Source organism: Canis lupus, chromosome 10, assembly GCF_048164855.1.
Source record: "Canis lupus baileyi chromosome 10, mCanLup2.hap1, whole genome shotgun sequence".
Classification (NCBI taxonomy): Eukaryota; Metazoa; Chordata; class Mammalia; order Carnivora; family Canidae; genus Canis; species Canis lupus.
In genome coordinates, this window is record NC_132847.1 from 43,288,708 (window position 1) to 43,306,600 (window position 17,893).

At 35.4% G+C, this 17,893-nt stretch overlaps 1 long non-coding RNA gene across 2 annotated transcripts in view; it reads right to left on the reverse strand.

The window, feature by feature from the left end:
• The window catches only part of LOC140640942 (uncharacterized), a 36,743-nt gene extending 24,094 nt beyond the window's left edge, over positions 1-12,649 (reverse strand). The window contains exon 1 of one of the 2 annotated variants that reach the window (XR_012037539.1): positions 12,430-12,649. This is a non-coding gene — a long non-coding RNA (uncharacterized lncRNA). Of the gene's footprint in view, positions 1-10,883; positions 11,026-12,429 lie in introns of those variants that run through there. The other variant, XR_012037538.1, reaches the window with a different exon arrangement.
• Between the last annotated feature and the right edge of the window lie 5,244 nt (positions 12,650-17,893).

Consider the following 17,893-nt stretch of genomic DNA (forward strand, 5'->3'; position numbering starts at 1 on the left):
GCGTGTTTCTGTTATTCTGTTATTCTATTGTCATTCTCCTTAAAGACCTTTTCAATCTCTTTCTAGATAGGAAGTTTCTTTCCCTTCCCATTTATGACCTCTTATTTTTCCTCTTTATTCTGTGTCACTGTGTTAATCTAATGTCTCGAACCTTAAACTACCTAGTTTACAATACCAAGTTACCAGAGAAGTAGAGTAAGACAATAATTTTGCACTTGAATTTTTCTCTCCTTTGTTTTCTGTGAATGTTCTGTGACACTGACAAAGAATGGCATATTTTCTAATTAGATATGTTGGAAAAGACACATAACAAAGGTGGAATTCAGATGGCATGCATGGAAAATTAGACATAAAATTTTCAAAGAATGTAAACTATTTTAGTTGCAAATCTCTCTATGATAAACTATTAAGCTGGATGGGGTGTCTTGAGTCATGAAAAATTATATTGGAATTTTGGAGTGGCTACAAAAGAAACATGATTGAAGTCAACGAGGTTGGAAAAAAGATGGAGTATGATAGCATGAATTATTAGGATTATTTTTAAAAAGAGAATCGGATTTTTGAACTGATAAAATATAGACTGAAAGTACATACTTGCTGTGGGAGAGTCTCCAATTATATTTCTGAGAATCAACATATGAAATATATATATATGTATATATATGCTGTTTCAGTCTCTTACATGAAATAATTTTATATGGATATTATTAGATATCTTTTAAAGATGTGACCAATGGTTGAAAAGTGTGGGATTCACCAGGTTAAATAAAATTAAGCAAGTTTCTTCAGTTTACTCTGGGACATTTTAAAGATTCGTGTTGGCTAATGAACTTTGTGATTGTCCATGAAACAGAAATAGTTTGTACTATGTTTGGTCCCAAACATATTTGTACCTCTTAACCTATGTGTGTGTGTATGGAACATCATGTGCAGCTAGTACTCCTTGGTATCTCACTTTAGGAAATGCCAATATAAAGAAAAATAACGCAAAAAAAAAAAACCTCTTTGAGGAATTATAATTGTTCAAAATGAGGAAGTGTTGAAAGGAGGATTATAAAGCATGTAGATCACCTAAATCTAATTCATTATTCTAACTATATTATAGAATCTCTTTTCTTCACAATGAAGCATGCCATGATTATGTCAGCCTATGCCAAATCTCAAACTTCTGAATTTCTGTAGTTCAAATGACTAATTTGGGCACTTAGCATATGTTGTATATTTATTTATCTTTCCCTGTATTCATTCCATCTTGCCAGCTGGACTATGAGATCTTATGGAACAGAAGCCTTGTCATGGGTTGATGATAATAATTTATATTGATTTTTAGGTCAATCACAAATTTGAATATTCTATTGCATCAAATCATATGTCAGACAATATATTCCATTTGATGTCTCAGAACAAGGGTCACTTCATATACACAATTTGAAACAAATTTCTTGGGATCCCTGGGTGGTGCAGCAGTTTGGCACCTGCCTTTGGCCCAGGGCGCGATCCTGGAGACCCAGGATCGAATCCCACGTCGGGCTCCCGGTGCATGGAGCATGCTTCTCCCTCTGCCTGTGTCACTGCCTCTCTCTCTCTCTCTGTGACTATCATAAATAAATAAAAAAATTTAAAAAAAAAGAAACAAATTTCTAGTATAGTGCCTTATACAAATTGAGATTTTAGTAATTATCTGCTAATTTATAACTTAAACGTGGTATGGGTACTTCCTGGTTTCAGGAAGGAAAAAAAGGAAATAGAGTAGAATTTAGCCATTGAAGCCAAACCATATTAAGTTAAGCTATACCCATAAGATGCAAAATTGTGTGCATGTGTGAAAAGGTAAAGTAAAAACTAAAAGAGTACATACCCATATGGTAATAGTGATGGTCACTTTTGTTTGATTTTCTGGGGGGAGGTAAATTTATTGTTTTAAAATTTCTATATTTTCTATGTTAACATTGGCTTACATTTCTAATCAGCACAAAAATAAATGTGTTTCATTTCTTTAGTCATTAAAATTATACTCACCAAGTGCTTACTAAGTGCCAGACAATATGCTTGACACTGGTGATTCCTCAGAAATCAAGATAGACGTGGAGTTCTTGGCTTCATGAAACATAAAGTTTAGTGTGGAAAACTAATGTTAAATGAATATTTAATTAAAATTGACATGAATTCTGCATAGTTCTATCAAATCATACATATGGAATATGAAGAGTAGCTTCCCTTAGGAAATGATTTTTAAATTATGACAATGATGGGTAGAATTTAGTTAAGCTGAGTCTTGAGTAACATCTTCAAGATCTAGAGTTGGGAAGAAAATGTTGTATTTAAGAAGCTGATATAAAACCACAGTGTAGGGAGTCGGCCGGACAGTGTCAGAAGAGAAGCCAGAAGAAGCTGATAGAGGCCTAATCACATAGGTCTGGCTAAGAAACTTTCCCTTGATTTTAAGAGCAATAGGATGACATTGAAAGCTTTTTTTTTGGCTATATATTCGTTAGCTAGATTTTAATTTTAAAAAGCTCACTCTGCTTATAATGGAGAATGGATATAGGATGGGCATAAAATAAAACAAAATAAACCAAAGAACAATAAAGTGCATAAAAGAGTAGACAATTTTATGCCTTTATTGAGGCAAATCACTGTGCGCGATTTGCCTCAATTATCTGATTCACTATCATTAGGATGATATTGAATAATCTAGGTAAGAGATTCACTAAAATGAAAATTTCACATATGAACACCAATTACTTCCACAGATGACTTGAACCCTTTATATGCTCTTTGGGAATGTTCTGGTGTCAACTCTGGCTGAGGTAACACTAGCTTAGGTGGCTAACATCTGGAGCCAAATTGTTTGGTTTCAAATCCTACTTCCACCAGACCACTTGGGCTTCCTTGGAGAATTTATTTAATTTATCTTGGCCTTAATGTCCTCTTCAGTAAAATATGAATAGTAACAACAGTAAAACTTACTCCTGGGGTTATTGACATGATTGAATGAGTTAATACATGTAAAGTACTTATTAGAACAGGGCTTGCCACAGAGTAAATACTATGTAAATATTTTCTCTTATTGTAATTATAGTCATAGACACATTCAAAACAGAGGAGAATATGTGGATTTGGTGATTAATTAGATGGAGCAGGGTGTAGCATGGCTTTGTACAGAGAGAGGCAAATATAACTAAGACTGTGCTAAGAAGGTAAATGTGTGATGCAACCTGTTTGTAGAATGATAGCATCTGAAGGAGGAACAGGCTTGGGATGAAGCTCATGGATTCAGTTTGGGATATATTGGGTATGAAGTACCTGTAAGACATCCCAGGGGGATAAATTGAGGAAGCAGTGGAATATATACGGTTAGGTTTTTGTTTAGAAGTGGAGCCTTGGCACTCTTGGGTGGCTCAGTGGTTGAGCATCTGCCTTTGGTTCAGGTCATGATCCTGGAGTCCTGGGATCGAGTCCCATATAGGCCTACCTGCGGGGAGCCTGCTTCTCCTTCCGCCTATGTCTCTGCCTCTCTCTGTGTGTCTCTCATGAATAAATAAATAACATCTTTAAAAAAAAAAGAAGTGGAGCCTTAATTGGAGATTTATTCCAGAGAATATATTGTAATTTAAGCAATGAGATTATAAAAGAAAGGAGAACAGCAAAACAGCCCAGAGGAGGATAGCCAGAGAAGCTCTCAACACACATAGGCTTGCCAGGAACCATATCAACAATGGCAGCATCCCCAGATTTCAAGAACTTGGGATCGTCTTCCACCTTCTTTCCAGAACGACGATCTATCTTTTCCTTCAGCTCAGCAAACTTGCAAGCAATGTGAGCTGTGTGACAATCCAGCACAGGTGCATATCCAGCACTGATTTGGCCTGGATGGTTCAGGATAATCACCTGAGCCGTGAAGCCAGCTGCTTCCATTGGTGGGTCATTTTTGCTGTCACCAGCCACGTTGTCACGACAAACATCTTTGACAGATACGTTCTTGACATTGAAGCCCACATTGTCCCCAGGAAGAGCATCATTCAAAGCTTCATGGTGTATTTCAACAGACTTTACTTCAGTTGTAACATTGACTGGAGCAAAGGTGACCACCATGCCAGGCTTAAGAACACCAGTCTCCACTCGACCCACTGGGACAGTACCAATACCACCAATTTTATAGATGTCTTGGAGAGGCAGACACAAGGGCTTATCAGTTGGAGGAGTTGGTGGCAGAATGCAATCCAGGGCTTCAAGCAGTGTGATTCCGCTGGCATTCCCATCTTTTCGGGTGACTTTCCATCCCTTGAACCAAGGCATGTTAGCACTTGGCTCCAGCATGTTGTCACCATTCCAACCAGAAATTGTCTGACTATCCTCCTCTGGGCCGTTTTGCTGTTCGTGACATGAGACAGACGGTTGCTGTGGGTGTCATCAAAGCAGTGGACAAGAAGGCAGCTGGAGCTGGCAAAGTCATCAAGTCTTCCCAGAAAGCTCAGAAGGCTAAATGAATATTATCCCCAATACCTGCCACCACAGTCTTAATCAGTGGTGGAAGAACGGTCTCAGAACTGTTTGTGTCAATTGGCCATTTAAGTTTAATAGTAAAAGACTGGTTAATGATAACAGTGCATCGTAAAACCTTCAGAAGGAAAGGAGAATGTTTTGTAGACCATTTTTTTTGTGTGTGTGTGTATGTGTGGCAGTTTTAAGTTATTAGTTTTTAAAATCAGTACTTTTTAATGGAAACAACTTGACCAAAAATCTGTCACAGAATTTTGAGACCCATTAAAACAAAAGTTTAATGAGAAAAATAAATAAATAAATAAATAAATAAATAAATAAATAAATAAATAAAAGAAAGGAGAGAGAGAGAGAGAGAGATTGAGAATAACTGTAGAAGGAAAAACTAAATTGTCTTGGGATTTTTGGGATTTAGCCCCAAGACTTTTAAGAAGAAATGGGATTATATTTTTAGGAATAATATAGATTCTGATACAACTAGAATGCATTTATTTTTAGAGATATTCCATAGAGCTCTAAATTTTTTGTTATTATTTAGAAACATTTTATAGGGGAAATGTCTTAAAATCTATTGATACATGATTCAATTTCTATTCGTTAGCCACCTATGATTTGAAATTTATAGTTAACTTTTCCACAGATGTGGTACCAATTACATCTAATGGAGATCATGACTTTGAATACAGGCATAACAAACTACTCCAACGTGGCTATCCTATGGACTCGGCTTAGTTGTGTGTGGGACAAATAACTTTGGTAACAACCCATTTATCACCCATCAGGGGTGTTTTGAATGTTTTTTTGAAACAATTACATGCCCTGAATTTTAAATGAATTTGTTGCTACTTATGATCTTTCCTTGTACATAACTTTTCTCAGCTACTGATTATATTGAGAAGGTTCAGTGTTAGCTAATAATACTTTAAATTTATATATTGTGGTAACTTTCTTCTGAAAATCTCAAGGCACTGTGCGTGATTTGCCTCAATTATCTGATTCTATACTTGCACTGGTAACTATTGCTCTTCTATTCTCTGACTTTCAGATGCTTGTTATTCTCTTCCCAAGTGCAATTTCCTTATGAATCCCTTTGCCTTGAAATTTTCCAAACTGCTTAACAGGAGTGCCATATTTAGCTTCTAAATGTGTCTAATTCTCCTATACAAGATTGTTCTCTTTTCACTTGGCGTCAAGGGATTGACTCAAAATAACCATCCTTTTGTTACAAAGAAAGAGGAGCAGAACCAAAGAAATTCACTAAAATGGAGGCTTCACAATCAGTTTAAAAAAAAAAGTCATAAAATGTCTGAACAGTAGCAGCTTCCAGGGATGGTAGTTCTGAGGCCCTCTATTTGCTCTTAGGGAATTCCATTTGGAAGAACTGATTTGATTTATGATGTCACATTGTGTGAGAGGGGAGAGGGTTAAGTACTAGCTTCAAATTTAGATTGGAGTCATAGCAATTGAAGCTATTATAAGGCTTATTTTTAGTATGACTCTTCTATAGCTTTCTTCTTTAGGACCTCATGCCATCTCTGCAACATTTATCATATACTTTGTTTTTTATACAGTTGTTTTATTTCCTTTACTAGTTTTAAAATATCCTCTTTTAAGACAACTTGCACTTGTTTCTCTAATAGCCTGATACAGCCTTTAAAAAATATCAAATGAATAAATATTAATTATGGAGCAGCAAACCTTTGTTTCTGCTTTCGAAATCCGAACTAATCCAAGTAATCTTAACAAAGAGATCCAGAAAAGGCACCACCACAGCTTATTCCTCTAGGCATGCCTTTGTAAGCAGTTGAAAGTAACTTTTTACTTACCACCCTTCTCCCTTCAACAAAGGGACTCTTGAAAAATTGCAATTTGAATAATTTTTTGGAATGTTTCTCTACTAGCATTGATAGGCTAATGCTACTAATAATAAACATAAAATGGTTAATATTTACTGAGAGTTACTGAAAGTTTACTATAGCTTAGAGTACGGATCATAGTAGGAACTCAAATATTTGCTGAAAGAATAAATACAATGCAGTGTATTAAGCACTTTGTAGACATGATCTCATTTAAGCCTCAATAAATTTGCAAAAAAAAAAAGTACAATTTCATACCCATTTCTCACATTAAGAAAGTAAAGCACAGAGAGGTTAATTGTATTGCCCAATGATATACTGTTAGTGACAGAGAGGACTCCATGAGCCAGCTGGTATGACTCTCTCCACAAAATCATAGAATCTGGTTAAAACTTATATAAAGGCAGAGTACTCCTGAGCTTCAAATACCTTCTTAGTCATAAATGCATGGAAATTAGTAAGACTCTTGTGCTCCATCTTACTCCAATCCTGTCCTGGTCTTTGGGAAGCAAACCAGGTGATTTGTTGTTCACTTCCAATGGGAACAAGATCAAATGCAAAGGGAGAAAATGAAAGAAGAAACTAAAGCTATAGAATAAAAGCAGACTGAAAGCCTGCTAGGTAGTGTAATATATCTCTCCATTCTACTTTAGCTACAACAAAAATATTAAAAGACCTGTCAGCTAAATCATGAAAATTATTTCCATCACGACTAACCTGTGGAATCTGTCAAATTCTTTTCTTTGTTTAGGTTATAAGCCACATGCTGTGACTCAAGGCAAGTAGAGGGTTTATTACATTTCCTTTTGTCCCTGTTTAAATAAATAGGCTAGTCCTTCTAAAGAAGTACTTGACTTGTTATTCTGGCCTAATCTTTTAGGTTATTATTCTCCCAAAAGATGTGGGATTTTTATAACGGTGATTTTCGGCTCTTTTGTTTGTTTGAAGTTTCTGGGTATCTCTTGATATTGCTTAAATTCTGAAAGTTATGTGCTTTATACATGTGCGTGATCTTAACATCTCATGTATATTTAATTGAACATTTGTCATTGTGCTACTAGACCTTTGTAAAATATTCCATCGAACACTTAATTCTTCCAACTAATTGAGAAAAATAAATCCATAATCAAAAGAATTACTAGACAATCATTAGTTTTTTTCCCCAATTAAGAAAAAGAGAGGATACCTCCACCCCCCTACCCAAAGTTAAACAAGCAAGTTGGCTGACTGCAAAAAAAAAAAAAAAAAAAAAAAGAAAAGAAAGAACGAAGAAGAAAAAAAAGTTGGAGCCACAAAGATGCCAGATTATTTTAATTTTAGCTGAAAAAATACAGTACAATGATACTATATATTCTCAGTTTGTAATTCATGGTTATTGGTTATGACTATTACTATTAATTACATTAAAGAACCTTTGAAAGTGGGAAATCTTAGAGGTCATTTATTTTAACTTCTTAATTTTATAGGTAAATAAATTATTAAAGGCAAATGCTAATAATCACATAGATAATAATTGGTAAAACAAGCTTTGAAGTTGTTAAGATGACCGATATTCCTTAAAATATTAAAGTTTTACATATTATACACATGTTACATTATTAGTAATTTAGTTGGGAAAATAGTGGCATGATTTGGAATTTCTCTATGAAATCCTCCTATGGTAAGAGAAGTCTCTTAGAAAGTGAGATATCATGTTCTTTGGCCAATAGGAAATATTAAGTATGGAGTTTTCCGCTTAGTGTGGCTGTGAATCAAGTAAGAACAGAGAAAATTATATAAAAGAGTATTACTTTAAGGAAGTTGTAGTCTAGTGGACAGACCCTCAAGTGAATCAACTGAGGCCAGAAGGTACATATTTTGGAACACTATTCTCTAGATATGAGCAAGATTTCCTTGAGAAGGCAAAGCTGAAAGTAGGTTTTGAAGTACAAACAAGACTTTGCTCAATGAAAGAATAGGAAATGGTATTTTTGGCAGAGGGAATAGAGCACATAAAAACAAAGGACTATAAAACACTTTTGTGAAATTCCAAGTAGTGTGTATGACCATGGGCACCATTTTTTTAACAACATTTTTTGAATACCTGTCATGTGCTGGGTAAATGTTAGGCTCTTAGATGTGGCTATATTCAAGACAAATACATTTCTTGCTTACATTTTAGTGTAAAGAGGCTAACAATGAACAGATATTATGTGTTAGATGGTAATACAATGAAGAAAAAGGCAGAAAAAGGGGGATAGAAGGAACCAAGACATAGAGAGGGTGCATGAATTGGTATGTCAAATACAGGGTCAGGAAGGCCTCTTGGATAAGAGCAAATACCTGAAAGAAATAAGGAATATAGTAGATATTTGGTAAGGACCCCTTAGGTCCAGGGAAGAACAAGTACAATGGCTCAGAGACAAAAGCATGCTTAGTGCATTTGAGTAACAGCAAGGAAACCAAGAGGTCCAGAGTCAAAAGAGAGAAGAAATAATGAATGAGATGCTTGAGTGAGTGATGAGGAGGATAGTAAAACATGAGGTTCAGGGGAGAACAGTGGAGCCAGGCCATGTAGTGTCACACAATTAATTGTAAAGATTTATGCTTTTACTCTGAGTGACATGAAGTCTGTCAGAAGGTTTTAAGCAAAAAAGCATCCTAATATGAATTATATTTTAAATGATTGTTCTGGTTCTTTTGTTGGGAATAGACTATAGGGGACAGAGTGGAAACAGAAGGTCTAAGGTGAGAGGCTTTTTAATAATCTAGAAGAGAGATAATGGTGTGTTAGACCATCTACCAGGTAGTAGCAATGGAGGTATTAAGAAGTGATTGAATTCTGGATATATCTTGAAGATAGAACCAACAGATTTCCTGATAGACTGGACACAGAGTATGAGAAAAATAAGTCAAGAGTGATATTATTATTTTGAGCAATTGGAAAGGTGATGAGGCAGTTTACTGGAATGGTAAAGACAGGAGAAACAGGTGCAATCAGGAAGAGGTGGTGCATAGAAACCAGGCATTTGGCTTGGAATATGCTATTTTTGAGATGACTATTAGAGATACAAGTGAAAATTAAGTTACCACTTAATATTTGACTCTGAAATTTAGGGGAGACTTCAAGGCTAGATATTTAAATTTAAAATTCATTAGCCTATAGATGTTATTTATGGAGCATATTCATGTGAAAGGCAGTATAGCATCACATGCTATGTAACCAGATTGGTTCTGAACATTATCTTTGCAACCTTGAGCAATTAATTTATCTATGCTTTAGTTTTTTTCTCTATAAAAATAAATGATAACAATTATAATTTTGTTGGGAAGTTTAGTTGTCACTTAAAAAGCACTTTTAAAAAAGCAGTGTCTGGCACAGAATGAATGCTCAAAAATATTAGCTGCATTTATTATACGTGGGTGTTATGGCATGAAATGAATATATTGGGGCAATATTTTTAATATTAAAATGATTTATATTTAATTCCTTCTAAAAAATAGGACCTTGCACCTTCTCCTTGCCACATATTAAGAACACGATGCCCAAAACAAATGAATCTTTGTTGGGCTCTGAAATTTAATGCTGATTTTCTTGAGTTCCTAGTGATACCACAGCCTCGTTAAGTAAGCTTTGGTGAAAGAGAAAAGGGATTTTTGCATTCCAAAGCTTCTTTTTATAAATTAAAAATAAAATTCTAGGAGGTCTGAAAATAGTCATACTATAAGCCATTTTCAGAGATGATATAGGACTTAAATGGATTGAATTGCAATAACTGTGTGGCTTCAGGCGATCCACAGTGCCCGCTAGATGTAAGGGGAAGACCTAGTCAACAGAGAGGGTGGCTGAGTGCCTTGGAAGTAATCATCTGGCATTGTTCATGCCAAGATCAAGGCTGCTGATTTATACCAGCTGTAGACACTCCAGTGGATGTTAGAGGGACAGAAATCAATGCCCCAAAACTAGACAAAATGAAGCAGCAAAGGAAAACAATTCCAGGATCAAACATATCTATTCCCCTTCCACGATAGTGTATCTTCTCCCTTCATCCAAGTCCATTTTGGACTATGAATTATAAATTATCTTACTATTTCCATGGCAGAGACTGATTTAAACTTGATTACACTAATTTATTAAGTCTAAGTTGTTTTTCTTTTATATTAGGGAGGTACAACAGCAAGTGATACTTTTATTAAAGCAAATTTGATATATTATAATTTATAGTAATATGTTTGTGTGTGTATTCACATCACTAGACAAGACAGAGAATAAGAAGAAAGTATACAAAATTATTTTGGCGTCTTTTTTGAACCATTAAAGATAATCCATTTGAAAAAAAATGTCTATATCTCAGATTGCAGCATGAAGGAAAGACAAGAAAGAAATTGATGTTAGAGATAAGGAGGCCAATAGAAGTTATAATAGGCGTCATTTAAAACTTCTCACAGTAACAGAATCTCTGATATTTGAGTGATATATGTTTATCTAGAGAAAATACTTCATTTTCAAGCACATTCCTCCCCTTCCCCCACCCCAGCCCTTACCAGTAGAGTGGCTAAAAGAGATGTTAGCAGAAGTAGTGTGCTTGATTTATGGGGAATACTTTACTCTGCTCCTGTTCCTCATTTCTGCTTCTTGGAAAATCAGTAATGACTGGTGTGCTGGCAACCATCCTGTACAATGAGATGACCTTAGTGGAAGGAAATCATGCACATCTGAGCAGCAAGATAGGATAAACACTAGGTGCCTTACATTTTGGAATATTCTATCATCCATGGATGACTACCTCTACACTTTTTAAAGAACTTCTATGTTGTTTTAGTCATTCTTGAGGATTTTTTTCCTGTTCCATATAAGCCAAGAATAATATAAATATTGATTGGAGAACATTTAAAAAACACAAAGAAGTATATAAAACGTAAACCATATATAATTTCACCATAAAAAGTGTCTATTGTTATTCTTACTGTTTTTTTTTACCTAATTTCAGTCTTTTTCCCTGAATTTTTGTATATATAATGTTTTTAACCCCAGCTTTTTTTTTTTTTTTTAATAGTGATGTGGTCATCGTTAAGGGTGCTTACCAAGTATTACCAGTGTTTTTGCCTTCATGGCAGGATTGCAATTCTTTGCACACTGTGATTGGGTAGGACTACATGTCCAGTTCTGGTCAATAACTGTGAGCAAGAGCAATTTGTGCTGTTTTGGGGGCCTAAGCATTATATTGTCATTTGAGTCCTTTTAGAGTTTTCCTTACTCTCAGCCTCAGAAACCTGCCATGTCCCAGCTAGTTACAGCTTTGTCAGTCTAGGTCACAAAGTGAGCAGGTTCTCCATCTCAACCATGGTAATCAAGTAGTTGGGATAAGAAATAAAATATGATAACTTTAAGCCACTGAGATATGGGGGTTTGTTTGTTATTCAACATAAACTAGCCATGACACAGGGTGAATGATAATAATATAGGTGTTCTAAAAAAACAGGTGTTCTCAAAAAAATTAGGGTTCTCAAAAAAAAAAAAACCACCAAAAAACCCACCCTGAACTAATAGAATTGAAATATATGTAGATACAGATATAGATAAGAGGAGGTTTATTATAGGAATTAGTTTATGTAAAAAAAAAAAAAAAGGAATTAGTTTATGTGATTATAGAGCCCAAGAAGTTGCGGGCTCAACCTGCAATCTACAGAACCAGGAAAACTTGAGGTGTAATTCAGTCCAAGTCCAAAGGCCTGAGAACCAGGGAAGCTGATGTAGAGAAGGGAAATCTTAAGATACAATAAATCTTAGTCCAAAGGCCCTAAATCGAGGAGCATCAATATTGAAAGACAGTAGAGGATGAATGGATGCCTCAGCTCAAGCAAAAGAGCATATTTCCCCTTCCTCCACCTTTTTGTTCTATTTAAGCCCTCAGTGAATTGAATGATGCCCATCTGCATTAGAGAAGGAGACCCAGAAATAATGTTCACCAGCTATTTGAGCATCCCTTAAGTCAGTCAGGTTAACACATAGAATTAGCCATCACAATGTGTGAAGTGGTATTTGGTATAAATTATGAAATCCTCATAAGCATTATTTCACACAACTTGCCTCTTTGCTGATGCATTCTAGCTAGCTCTTTGGTCCTCAGAGATAACCATGTGGCTTCCTACAGCATTGTTCTCAAGCATACTGTTGACTCAGTCTGGAACATACCCTGACTCTCCCTACCCTATATATCCTTGATCCTTGAGATTTCAATTTGAATTTAAATTTAAATATTAATTACCTATCAAACCTTTCTCTGAACTCTAAGTTCTGGCTGCCTTTAACAATCTCTCTGATTGGTTGTTGTTACTACCATGGTAACTAAATTATTACATTATACAATTGAGTGTTTAACTCTTTATCTTGCACTAAAATATAAACTTTATGAGAGCAGGAACTATATGTTTTGCTGCTATTTTATCCCTGATTTTTAGAACAGAGGATGAACACTAGAGTTTAAAACAAAAGCATTCTACCTCAAAGCCAAGGTTACTAAGCATTTTCCTTTTAGGAAATCCTTTGTCTCTCTTCCTTTTCTTTGAATTTCTAAATTATAATATCTTTTTAAATTTGGAGTTAAGTAGCCTTTTAAGAAAAGCTGAATTTATTCATCTTGGAATAAATAAGAGTGATATATTAGGGAAAGAGTATATTAAAGACAAGTTTTATATTTACCTAAATAAAAGTGATGATAAATATGATAGTAGTTCTGTAATATCAGTTTTATTGGTAAATACTGAGAATGAGAAATTGTTGATTTTGGAAACCAATGATGGTTTGCTTTCCAAGGAGTAACCAAAAAACTTTTAAGTAAATGAAAATCTGAATCACATATATAGTATTGACCTACCAGATGAAAGAACCCTTCATTATTTTAGATGTTCTGTAGACACAATCTCCAAATCTTATGAGAAGAAGCATCTCAGTTTTGCAAATCACGATCTACATTTTGAAATATGAATACCACAAAGATAGAGTGGACAGAGAATTCATTCTAGCTTTGTAAGTTTCTGTTGGATTTGATAGGTGGTTTCCAAAGCTTACAGGCTTTTAAAAAAATTATATTTTTGGCTTCAGGGCAGATGACAATAACTTAATTGGCATGCCTACTGAGTGACTTCTACTTTCATCTCTTTGGCCAGGACAGTGTCAAATATTTATACCTAACTTCAAGGGTAGCATGGAGGCTAATGTTTTTAATTGAATACTTTGCCATATAGAATAAAATTGAAGTTGTGAATTGATAAGGAGGAAGAAAATGGTTACTGGGCAGACAATTATCTAAGTTTGCTCTGATATTTTTTAATAATCAATGATAATTTTTAGTAGCAATAATAGCAAACAATGATAATACTTGTCAGAAATGCTTTATTGTTTATTAAACCATTCAACCTGCACAACAAATTAATGAAGAAGGTATTATAATTTTTGACCCCTTTTACAGATGAAGAAGCTAGACTGACAAAATGATTAAATAACTTGCTTTATGTCACACTGTTATAGGTGCTACAGTCATACTAGAGTTTGAATCTAGCAGCCTGGTTCCAGATGGTGATCTTAATTATCTATTAAAAATATTTAAAAGTATGTGAATATATGTCTTAAAGCCCATGCATGTATATTTGTATGTTTTAAGGCTAATTATTAAGCTTTAGCTAGTATTGAGAATGCAAAGCTCATTGGAAAAAGCCATTATATATTTTTATTTAATCTTAACTCCTTTCTAAAAATATTTTATTTGTTTGTTTGTTTATTTATTTAGAACAAGTGGAGGGAGGGGCAGAAGGAGAAGGAGAGAGAATCCTAAGCAAACTCCATGCTCAGCACAGAGTTTGACATAGGGCTTCATCTCATGACGCTGAGATCATGACCTGAACCGAAATCAAGAGTCAGTTGCTTAAGCAACGAGCCACCCAATAACCCCTAACTTTAACTCTTTTAAAATCTTTTAAACTATTTTAAAGAACAAGAAATAATTAATAGTATTAAAGTGTACATAGAATAGAATAGAATAGAATAGAATAATAGAATAGAATAGAATAGAATAGAATAGAATAGAATAGAATAGAATAGATGATACAAAATAGATGCCACATCTTTCTCTTATCCCATACTCAGAGTCTTTAGTCTCTCTTCCCAGAGGCAGTTACTGCCCTGCCAGAGACTGTTGTTACCCACCAGCATCTAAAGTTACTTTATTCCTTTCTGTAACTGACCATCTAAATTTTACCTGGCCGCATGGAAGCTTGACTCAGCACTATTCTTTCTAGCCTTCCTAGCTTGTAGCTAGGCATGGACACTTGACTAAACCCCAGCCAATGGGAGATTAGTAATGTGATGTGATGTGATGTGTATTAGGTTTTTTAAAAAAGAACATGATTTACATTCTGTTTTCTCTCTCTCCATGGGCTGTATTATGACTGAAGTGGTGGTGATCCACCTCAGTTATGCGGAACAAATGGAATTATCCCTGGTTTAAAGCAGAATTTACCCATCTCCTATCTGCAGCCCAACTCTGGACTGTTATTGAAGAGAAAATGAATTTTTCTACTGTTTGAGTTAATGCAGACAAAATTGCTATAACAAAAGGTCACCAAAATAAAAATAATTTTTCTGTCTTTAATTCCTAAAATTATTTCTCAGTTCATTTGACAAAGACTAATGATATATTATAAATACATGTTTTAGCTTCATAAATATCTTTAAATTTTGCAAATCTTGGATTATCAGCAGGAGACCCCATTGATCCAATTTCTCACATGTCAACACTCTTCATCAAGAGGTTTATTTTAACATGTTCTTTTCTTAAAGATTACAAGTGAAAAAGTAAAAATTAATAAATTTGACTTTGCTTTTCTGAATGAAAGTCTGCCTTTAACATTTTTAGGATTGGGCCTTATAATGTGGACTTTTTTAAAAAAGATTTTATTTATTTATTCACAAGAGATGCACACATACACACACACACACAGAGCGAGAGAGAGAGGGAGAGAGGGGCAGAGACACAGGCAGAGAGAGAAGGAGGCTCCTTGCAGGGAGCCAGATGTGGGACTTGATTCCAGGTCTCCAGGATCACGCCCTGAGCCAAAGGCAGATGCTCAGCCACTGAGCCACCCAGGTGTCCCAAGAGACAGAATCAACTTTATGGTGTGTGTGTGTGTGTGTGTGTGTGTGTGCATGCGTGTGTATGACTTTCTGTAGATGCTTTAATATTAAGTGACCATAACAAGACCAATGCCTCCTGCACTGAGAACTTTTTTTCCTTTTAATCAGTTTTATTAATATGGCTCTGGAGATTATATTTTTAGTTTAAATGAGTTTCAAAACAGCAAATTGACAAAGTTTGAATTGGTTAGATCTGCATTTGCTGCAAAGCTTATGTAAAGGCCCATTGATCCCATCTTCTATTATTTCCCAGCTATCTATGCTGAGAAAACACAAGACTTTCCTCTTAATCTCTGGGATCCTGCATAAATTCTATGGGAAACCAAGGGTAATGAAAATAACATGGATCAAAATATATTCAATATCTTTTTATACACTATTTTATTTCTTTCATGTCTATTTCTTTAAACTTTTCATCACGTGAGTTAGTGTTTATTTTTATAACGTTTGCCATTGCTCTTCATACACAGACAAACACCTTATAGAAAAGAAAAATGTAGTTCAAGGTCAGTGCAGGATTATAAAGACTCATTAGAGAAGCCAGAAGGAAAACAAGAATCTAAAGGCACATGGCTGTTTCATCCTAGTGCAGAGAATGGAAGTCCCTTATTGTTTCTCTCAAAGTACAGTGGGCTTTTTGTTGTTTTTAAGTAACTAAAATTTGGTTGGCAAGGCTGGGAGAGAAAGTAAAGTTCAACTCTTTTTTTTTTTTTTTTTTTTTACTTTTCTATATAGTAGGGACTAAGCATGTGTATTTGATGAACATAATAGTGAGTATTACAAAGCTTCAGAATGCGATGTATAGAACTGAGTCATTTTTCACATCCACTAATACTGTTGGTAGTGTAATATATAAAGTTGAAGGAGGGAAGTCAGTGACATTGAAGCTCCTAAAGCAGATGTCAGTCCCAAATTTTGAAGAGTTACTATAAGCATGTTTAAGAAAGGACATTTTTATAAAGATCTCAACAGTCTTTCTTCATATATTTTGGCTTCATGTATGGAAATTTCTGGGTGAACTTTAAGTTTTCTTAATGCCCTTTTTCCCTCTTGTTATCACGGAGGGGCCATGAACCTATTATTTATGAATTTAGCCACCACCTGGTTTGCGCTAAAGTCAGGAGGCTAGCATTTTTACCTAGAGGTTTAATGTTCTAGAGTCAGGAGAAGTTGACCTGACACTCACCATCTCTACTATCTGCCCTGCCTTGTCTCTCTCCCCTGGGCTCACTGTCACCACTGTCCATCATGACTCACAGCACCTCTTAGAGATTTTAAGTGAATCTTAAGAGAGCCATTTGCTTATAACTCAAAAGTTAGCAGAAGTGTTCTTTAGGAGTGAACATTTTAGGGTAGTTCTCTGTAATTTTGGTGTTTAAAAATAATTTTCTGTTGTTTTTCAATATTTATCACTTAGCAATATTGATATACATTCATCTCTTCTCTGCACCCCTATCTCTCCGCCCCCCTCAGGTTTTGCATACCATTCCCTTCTTCTCTTCTGTAATTTATCAGTCCTACATCTGTAACTATAGTGCTTTCATTTCTCAGTAGAGGTTCTATTGACAGTTTGGTAAGCAATGCATTATTTTAGTGAAGAGTATTTTTTCTTCACTTAAATAATGAAGATTATTTAGGAACCATGGCTCCCACTCACTAAATGCTGTAGCACTTCCTAGCCATTGTGAAAAACAAAGGCATTTCTTTACAATATCTTCTAGGGAGGAAGTACCATCTCTTCTTGAGAAGCACTGATAGACTGTAGCTCCACAAAGACTTTGGTGGGGATATATGTATTTCTGCTAATCAATGATTAATGTCTGCTCTGTGGGTAGTGGTGTGCTGGATTTGGATATATACAGAGAGGGAGGCTGATGGCATCCCCTCTGGCAGCAGAGAAGATAGAGCCCTCCTGTCATCCTCTTGTTTTTTAAATATACATCACAGGTGGGATTTGCTCCTGGGACTGATGGCCTGCTGCCCTGAAACTGGTTGTTTCTATTTGTCTGAACAAACATGGTTTTTCTTATAGAACCCAGGGCTCTGGCACTGGTAGTCTTTGAGCTTGAAATCCCCACCAGACACAGCTTCCTTTCTCTGAGTCTAGGGTGTTTTCTTAAAACTTCCAATCTGGGGGCACCTGGATAATGCCATTGGTTAAATGTCCAACTCTTGGTTTCTGCTCAGGTCAGAATCTCAGCGTCCTGAGATGGAACTGGCGTAGGACTCTGCGGTCAGAGGTTCTGCTTGAGATTCTCTCTCCCTTTCCCTCTGCCCCTCCCACTGGTGCTCTTTCTCTCCAATAAATAAATAAATCTTAAAAAAAAAAGAGAGATAGAAAGAAAACTTTCTGTCCTTTTCA